The sequence below is a fragment of the Zea mays genome, chromosome 2 (assembly GCF_902167145.1).
Source record: "Zea mays cultivar B73 chromosome 2, Zm-B73-REFERENCE-NAM-5.0, whole genome shotgun sequence".
Classification (NCBI taxonomy): domain Eukaryota; kingdom Viridiplantae; phylum Streptophyta; class Magnoliopsida; order Poales; family Poaceae; genus Zea; species Zea mays.
In genome coordinates, this window is record NC_050097.1 from 136,893,293 (window position 1) to 136,901,245 (window position 7,953).

General features: G+C 46.0%; 1 non-coding gene across 1 annotated transcript; it reads right to left on the reverse strand.

Annotated features, from left to right (window-relative positions):
* Positions 1-5,799: 5,799 nt before the first annotated feature.
* Positions 5,800-5,938, reverse strand: LOC111591033 (small nucleolar RNA Z247). The gene has a single exon (XR_004856797.1). It is a non-coding gene; the product is annotated as a small nucleolar RNA Z247 (small nucleolar RNA).
* Between the last annotated feature and the right edge of the window lie 2,015 nt (positions 5,939-7,953).

Genomic DNA, 7,953 nt, shown 5'->3' on the forward strand with positions numbered 1-7,953 from the left:
CAACCTTTGCACGTACCTTATGCAAACTTGTTCAATTATGCATTTATATATTTGCTTTGGTTTGTGTTGGCATCAATCACCAAAAATGGGGAGATTGAAAGGGAAATAGGGTCAAACCTTTTCCTAAATAATTTTGGTGGTTGAATTGCCCAACACAAATAATTGGACTAACTAGTTTGCTCTAGATTATACATTCTACAGGTGCCAAAGGTTCAACACAAACCAGCAAAAAGAACAAGTTAGGCTTCAAAAGAAAGGAGGAAAAAGGAAACCGAAGTGTGCCCTGGTCTGGCGCACCGGACAGTTCGGTGTGCCACCGGACAGTGTCCGGTGCACCAGGGTGAATCAGCTCAAACTCCTCATCTTCGGGTTTCCCAGGCGCAGCTCCGCTATAATTCACCGGACTGTCCGGTGTGCCACCGAACTGTCAGTGCACCAGCGGAGCAACGGCTATCTGCGCACAACGGTCGACTCTGACAATGAACAGTACAGAACAGTGAACGCGGCAGAAGTCAGAGCAGCAGGTCAGATGGACACCGGACTGTCCGGTGCCACATGAGGACAAAGCCTCCAATGGTCGACCAGCTCCAAGCCCTAACAACAAGATGACGTGGCAGCGCATCGAACATTGTCCGGTGGCGCACCGGACTGTCCGGTGCGCCCATCGCCAGCAGCCTTCTCCAACGGCTACATTTTGGTTGGTGGCTATAAATACCACCCCAATCGACCACTTCAAGGTGTGGGAGCCCAAGCAACATTCCAAGTGATATAGTTGACATATTCAAGCCCTCCCAACCACCTCTATTCATTGATCCATCCTATACACAAGATTTAGACCACTACAACCCACACAAGTGCCATAAAAGAGAGAGCAAGCAAAAGAAAGCTTCTCGTGTGAGTTTAGCTCTAGTGCCTTGTGAGATTCATTGAGAGAAAGTATGTGCTACATCTTGCGTTCATTTGTGCGTGGAGTTTTGACTCCCATTGAACTTCCTCCAAAGTTTTGGAGGCTTGTAAAGCTAGCAAGAGACACCTAAGTGTGTGGTGATCCTTGCAGGGTCTTAAGTGATCCTTGAGAAGAAGAAGAGCTCACTGATCTTAGGGGATCGGTTGAGAGAGGGAAAGGGTTGAAAGAGACCCGTCCTTAGTGGACTCCTCAACGGGGACTAGGCCTTTGAGGGCCGAACCTCGGTAAAACAAATCACCCGTGTCTCGTGTGTTTATTGCTTGTGATTTGTTTGTTCTCTCTCTTTCTAAGTTCTCTTGCGCTACTCTTTGCTAACATTATTTTGTGTTGCTTCAAGTTAAATTCTCATTTAAAGAAGCAACTCCTTGCAAGAAAGAACTTATGTTTATCCTCTTCTTAACTAAGCCCTCTTGCATTATTCTCCACTAACATTTCTAATAGTATTGTTATTGATTAAATCCTGCACTCTTTGATAGCAATACTCATTGCAAGCAAAGGTTTTAGTTTTATACCCCGATAATTGTGAATCTTGTTCTAACCACTAATCAAGGGATCTAGTTTGTATTTAGAGCTATAATTTTCAGGTTTCGCCTATCCACCCCCCCCTCTAGGTGACTTTCACTATGCTTCTATATTGAGTTGCATCTTTCGGTCCAAGTGGAGTTCCCTCTGACACAGAAAGTTTTTCATTTACAACAAGGGGTGTAGTCACAGCCTTACAATCTGACATACCTGTCCTTTTTAGCAAGTCAGAAGCATATTTTTCTTGAGTTAGTACAATGCCTCCTTTTATCTGACTGACTTCTATTCCCAAGAAATAGCTAAGATTGCCTAAATCTTTAAGAGCAAATTATTGACTAAGTTGGCGCAACAGATCCTTAGTAGCATTATGTGTCGAACTTGCAACAATTATATCATCAACATATATTAGAACAAATATGACAACACCTCCTTTTTTGAAAAAAATAGAGATGTGTCAGCCTTTGAAGGAGTAAAACCAAGATTCTGTAACTTGGTACTTAAGCGAGAATACCATGCCCGTGGTGCTTGTTTCAAACCGTATAGAGCCTTGTCCAACTTGCACACATAATTAAATCTAGTTTTATCCTCATATCCTAGGGGTTGTTTCATATAAACTTCTTCTAAGTAACCATGTAAGAAGGCATTCTGAACATCTAGCTGTCGAAGACTCCATCCTCTAGATACTGCTATGGAGAGCACTATTCTGATAGTGGTTGACTTAACAACTGGGCTAAAAGTATCTTCATAATCTATACCATATCGTTGTTTAAAACCTTTTGCAACCAATCCTGCTTTATATCGGTCCAAACTTCCATCAGCCTTACATTTGATTTTGTAAACCCATTTACAGTCGATTATATTTCTACCTTTCTGTGGTGGAACCAGGTGCCATGTTTTATTTTTAATCAAAGCTTCATATTCAACATTCATCGCATTTTTCCAATTATGATCTTCTAAAGCTTCTTCCAAGCATTGTGGTTCACCAGATGAAGTAAAAAGGCCATAGCGAACAGTACCGTCATTGCATACCTTAGGTCTTCTGACGCCAGCCTGGAGCCTTGTGTGTGGTCGCCGAGATGAAATGGCAACCAGTTCTGATGCCGTGTGGTCATCAGTAGGGGCGCTACTGTCCAGGGCAGGGGTACTGCCGCTGTCAGGCAGCAGGCTGTTGTCGCTGTCCGCAGTATGGCCACTTAGGCTCAAGTCGTTGTCCGTCGCGCGCTCACCAACACTAGCAGGCACGTGCAACAGTGAAGTAGGACTGCTGTCTACGACGTGCTCAACAGTAGCAGGAGTACCTCCCTGTGCCACGACAGGTGAAGGAGCAAGAGGACGCGTGTTGTCATTCCATTGTGATGGAGAAGTTGGCATGCATCGAGAAGCAGTCTCCAGGACAGGCTGCACTGGTGTCCTTGAATCATGTGTTCCCCTATCCTGCGACCAATTACTTTCTGCAGGAATATTGTTAACGGCTGGCACATTAGTCAAAGGATCAGCTCCATGTTTATCCCTAGATGTCATAGGATCAGAAGATAATAAGGTGGAAGGAAGTAGCAGAATTTCAGATCGCAATCTAGCACCCGCATTAGGATGAAGTTTGGAGAAGGGAAAAATATTCTCATAAAAAACGACGTCGCGAGAGATATAAATGCGTCCAGTAGAAATATCAAGACACTTGAACCCTTTGTGCAGATTGCTATAGCCAAGGAAAACACATTCTTTAGATCGAAACTGAAGTTTATGTCGATTATAAGGTCTTAAATTAGGCCAGCATGCACATCCAAAAATACGCAGAGATGTATATTCAGGGTGTATCTAAAAGAGACGTTCAAGGGGTGTGGAGTTAGCAATAACTTTACTAGGAATGCGATTGATAAGAAATGTGGCGGCAAGAAACGCTTCGTCCCAAAATTTTAGGGGCATAGAGGCTTGAGCTAGAAGAGATAGGCCAACCTCTACTATGTGTCTATGTTTGCGTTCAACTGATCCATTTTGCTGATGAGCATGAGGGCATGAAACATGATGTGATATCCCAGTCCTTCTGAAAAAGGAATGAAGTTTTTCATATTCACCGCCCCAATCGGTCTGTACAGTAATTATTTTTCTGTTAAAAAGTCTTTCTACCAGAGTTTGGAACTCATTGAATTTCTGGAAAACTTCTAACTTGAATTTAAGAAGGTAAATCCAAGTAAATTTGCTAAAGTCATCGATGAAGCTTACATAGTACTTGTAATTGCCAATAGAACTGGGTGCAGGTCCCCATATATCTGAAAAAATAAGTTCTAAAGGATGACTCGAAACACTTGACAACTTTGGATATGGTAACTGATGACTCTTTGCTTGTTGACAAGCATCACACACAGACTTCTTATTGGACTCACTATAACATGGAAGATTAAAGCTACTAATAACTTTCTGAACTATGGGAGCTGTAGGATGACCCAAGCGGCTATGCCACTTGTCAAAGGATGGTTTATTAACCCCAAGAACATTTTTCTTGAAGGGAAGGACGGTTGGCAGGGGGTAAAGACCCTGATGACTTCTTCCTTTAAGTAGAGTGGTCCTCGTGTCCCGATCCTTTATAAAGAAGACATGAGGGTGAAATTCAAGGAAAACATTAATATCTTTAGCAAGGCGATGAACCGAAACAAGATTTTTTGTGGCACGTGGAACATGCAAGATATGATTGAGATTAAGATCACGATTCTGGTTATGAACAGTAGCTTTACCAATATGACTAATTGCCATACCTTCACCATTTGCTGCATGGATTTGATCGCTCCCGTTGTATCTTTCTCTGGATGATAATTTTTCTAGTTCTCCAGTTATATGAGCAGTAGCTCCCGAGTCCGTGTACCAGTTTGTGTGAACTTGTAGCAACAGCAGCCTGTCGGACATCAGGAACATAATTTTCATCATACCTGTGCCAACATCTATCGCACTACCGGAATCCGAGGCTTTGCCGAGTGTTGTATTCTTTGCCGAGTGCCTTTTGTCGGGCACTCGGCAAAGATGGCTTTGCCGAGTGCCGCACTCGGTAAAGGTAGGCTCTCGGCAAAGAGCCCCTTTACCGAGTGCTAAACACTCGGCACAGGTGGGCACTCGGCAAAGACACGTTTGCCGAGTGTAACGCACTCGGCAAATGGGGCTCTCGGCAAAGGGCCGTCAGCGGCCGTCCCAGAGTTGACGGCCGTCAGTCTTTGCCGAGAGCCAACGGCTGGCACTCGGCAAAGAAGCCTCTTTGCCGAGTGCTACGTAATAGACACTCGGCAAAGCCCTCTTTGCCGAGTGTCATGCCCAGACACTCGGCAAAGTATATTTTCATTTTTTTTATTTTTGTCTCCCAAACTTTTTGTGGTATGTTCCTACACTATGTAGACCTACATGTATCATTTGTGGACAATTATAACATAGTTTACATAGTTAGTAGATTTAGTTCGTTTATTTGGATTTCTTCGGAAAATTCAAATTTGAACTGCAGGTCACTCGAAACTTGGAAAACCGTGCATGAAAAAATGATATTCATGTTACTTAGCATAAGTTACGACCTGGGCACCGGCTTAGGTTCTTTGCCGAGTGTTGTGTCGCTGGCACTCGGCAAAGAGGTCGGCTTTGCCGAGTGCCAGTTGAGACACTCGGCAAAGAGCCTGACATGGGGACCCTCCCTGGCGGGCTCTTTGCCGAGTGTCCCAAGTGACACTCGGCAAAGAAGGCGGCTTTGCCGAGTGCTGCCAGGAGGACACTCGGCAAAGATATCTTCGTTGCCGAGTGTCACCGTTGACACTCGGCAAAGCCGCCGTCTCCGTCAACCGGCGCCGTAACGGTCGCTTTTCTTTGCCGAGTGCACCATGACACTCGGCAAAGATCTTTGCCGAGTGCCCGAAAAAAAGTACTCGGCAAAGAAGTCTTTGCCGATGTACTGTTTGCCGAGCCTTCTTTGCCGAGTGTTACACTCGGCAAAGGCTTTGCCGAGTGTTTTTAAGGCTTCGCCGAGTGCTTCCGGCACTCGGCGAAGAGGTTGATTCCGGTAGTGTCGGCAGTATGTCCAGTCTTTAGACAAACTTGGCACTGTGGAGGATCAGAGGAACTGTTATTTGCTCGTGAGTTATTCCCTGGACGCGGAGTACTATTGACATGACGCCCACCACGTCCTCCACGTTGAGCAAGACGCTGAGCAGGTGCAGTGCGTCCACCGTGACGCTGCCCAGCTCGTCCGGTGGAGAAGCTTCGGCCTCCACGCCCATGCCGACTTGCATCGTTAGCAGATGATCCGGAGAAGTTGCCTCCGTTGTTCCGAAGGTCTAGCCGAATCTCAAACGCAAGCAGTTGAGAATACAACTCGCTTACGGAGATGGCCTCGGTTCGAGCAAGGACTGATGAGACCACGGGGTCAAACTCATTATCCAGCCCGGTGAGAATATATTCAACCAGCTCGTCATCTTCAAGGGGTCGTTCAGCTGCAGCCATCTCATCACCAAGAAAACACATCTTCCCAATGTACTCAGTTACCGTCATGTTACCTTTCTGCGTGGTGGCCAGGGCCAGACGTGTGTTCACCGCGCGAGCCCGTGTCTTCGATGCGAACATGGTTTCAATCGCCTGCCAGGCCTCTGCCGCGATCTCCTTGGTCGCGACTTGAATCAAGATCTCCTTTGATACAGAGGAGAGAAGGAAGCTAAGGACTTGTTGATCCGCAGCTAGCCAATCTTCATAGACCAGATTGGTGACCATGTCACCGTCCTTGTCGTCGATCATCATGGCAGGCTTCTTAGCACTGCCGGTGAGATAGCCTTCAAGACGAGCACCACAGATTGTAGCGAGAACCTGGGCTCTCCATGTTGTATGGTTGTGTTTGGCAAGCTTTTCAGATACAGGATGGGCAATCATGGAGGCAAGTCCAGATACGGAGGAAGGACTGCTAGCCATGGCCGTGGATTGGATCTACTTCAAGGCTCCGATTACCATGTAAAATCAGAGGAGCGGAAGATTTTTGGTGGAAATAGAGCATCTTTACCGTGTGCTGCATGCATGTTAATATAGGCGACGAAACGCGCTATTTCAGTTTACAGAACGAGTGCCATAAGATATACTTGCCAAAGCTTATCGAAAGTAACATTCTTATTTAAACTAACCTTCTCAGTAAGCTTCGGCATGTAATCAGTGATGGACGCATGCAACTTGCTACAGACTAATCTATTCTAGATACTTATCTATTCTAACACTCCAACCTCCGTGGAATGGAAATAATCGAAACAAGGTGTGCTTTGAGAAAATAGTTACTAAGCTACGTACGTACATAGGCAGGCAGCTGGAACCGCACAAGTAAGAGCGACAAGCATTAGTTTGTACGACGTTGAATGGTCGCAAGTAGAATATGCTAACCACAAGCAGGAGGTCATCTCGCTCGCGCATCAGCGATCGATCTCGTAGGAAAGCTAGCTATAGCACGCATTTGCACGTACGTACTTTTTGAATGGTCAATCCACCATCTACCTGTCCACGCGCGCGCCCTTGTCAAGTGATCACGCACGCCACAAAATAAAGCCCATGCATGCGTCGTTGACAGGACACGGACACATTCATTGGCCGCGTAGTCAAACCAGGAGAACCCGAAAAGCTATGCGTGCTAGCTAGCTCACCATGGCCAACAGACAATTACTTACCTATTAGCACACGCACTACTCACTTAACGTGTAGTACGCGCATATACGTGCAAGTGCGTGCATGCGCACTACGCGCATATATATGTAGGCATGCATCCGAACTTCCGAAGCTTCGTTGTTGGCAATTGCATTCCCGCCCGCCAGTCAACTCGCGCGCAAGGAGGCCGGCACAAGATGCTGCATATCCGATCGATTCCATCATATATACTAGTGAGACAATTGTATTTTTGGGCTACAAACAGTGTGCTTTGCAATAATGTCATTCCAAACAATTAGTTCGCAGAAATGGGATTATAAAAATCTTATAATTGATTAAGATGTCATTTAGTGTATTCTCTTCCTTATCTAATACAATCTCTTGTATTTTGTGCCGTACGAGACACTTTTGCCCCTCAAGTCGTTCTACAGGCACTACCGGAATCCAAGTCTTTGCCGAGTGTTGCAATCTTTGCCGAGTGCCTTTTGTCGGGCACTCGGCAAAGAAGGATTTGCCGAGTGCCGCACTCGGTAAAGCTAGACTCTCGGCAACGAGGCTCTTTACCGAGTGCTGGACACTCGGCACAGAAAGACACTCGGCAAAGACTAGTTTGCCGAGTGTCAAACACTCGGCACAGGGGGCTCTCGGCAAAGGGCCGTCAACGGCCGTCCCAAAGCTGACGGCCGTCAGTCTTTACCGAGAGCCAGCGGCTGGCACTCGGCAAAGAGGATTCTTTGCCGAGTGTCACACATCTAGCACTCGGTAAAGACCTCTTTGCCGAGTGTCATCTCTAGACACTCGGCAAAGTATATTTTTATTTTTTT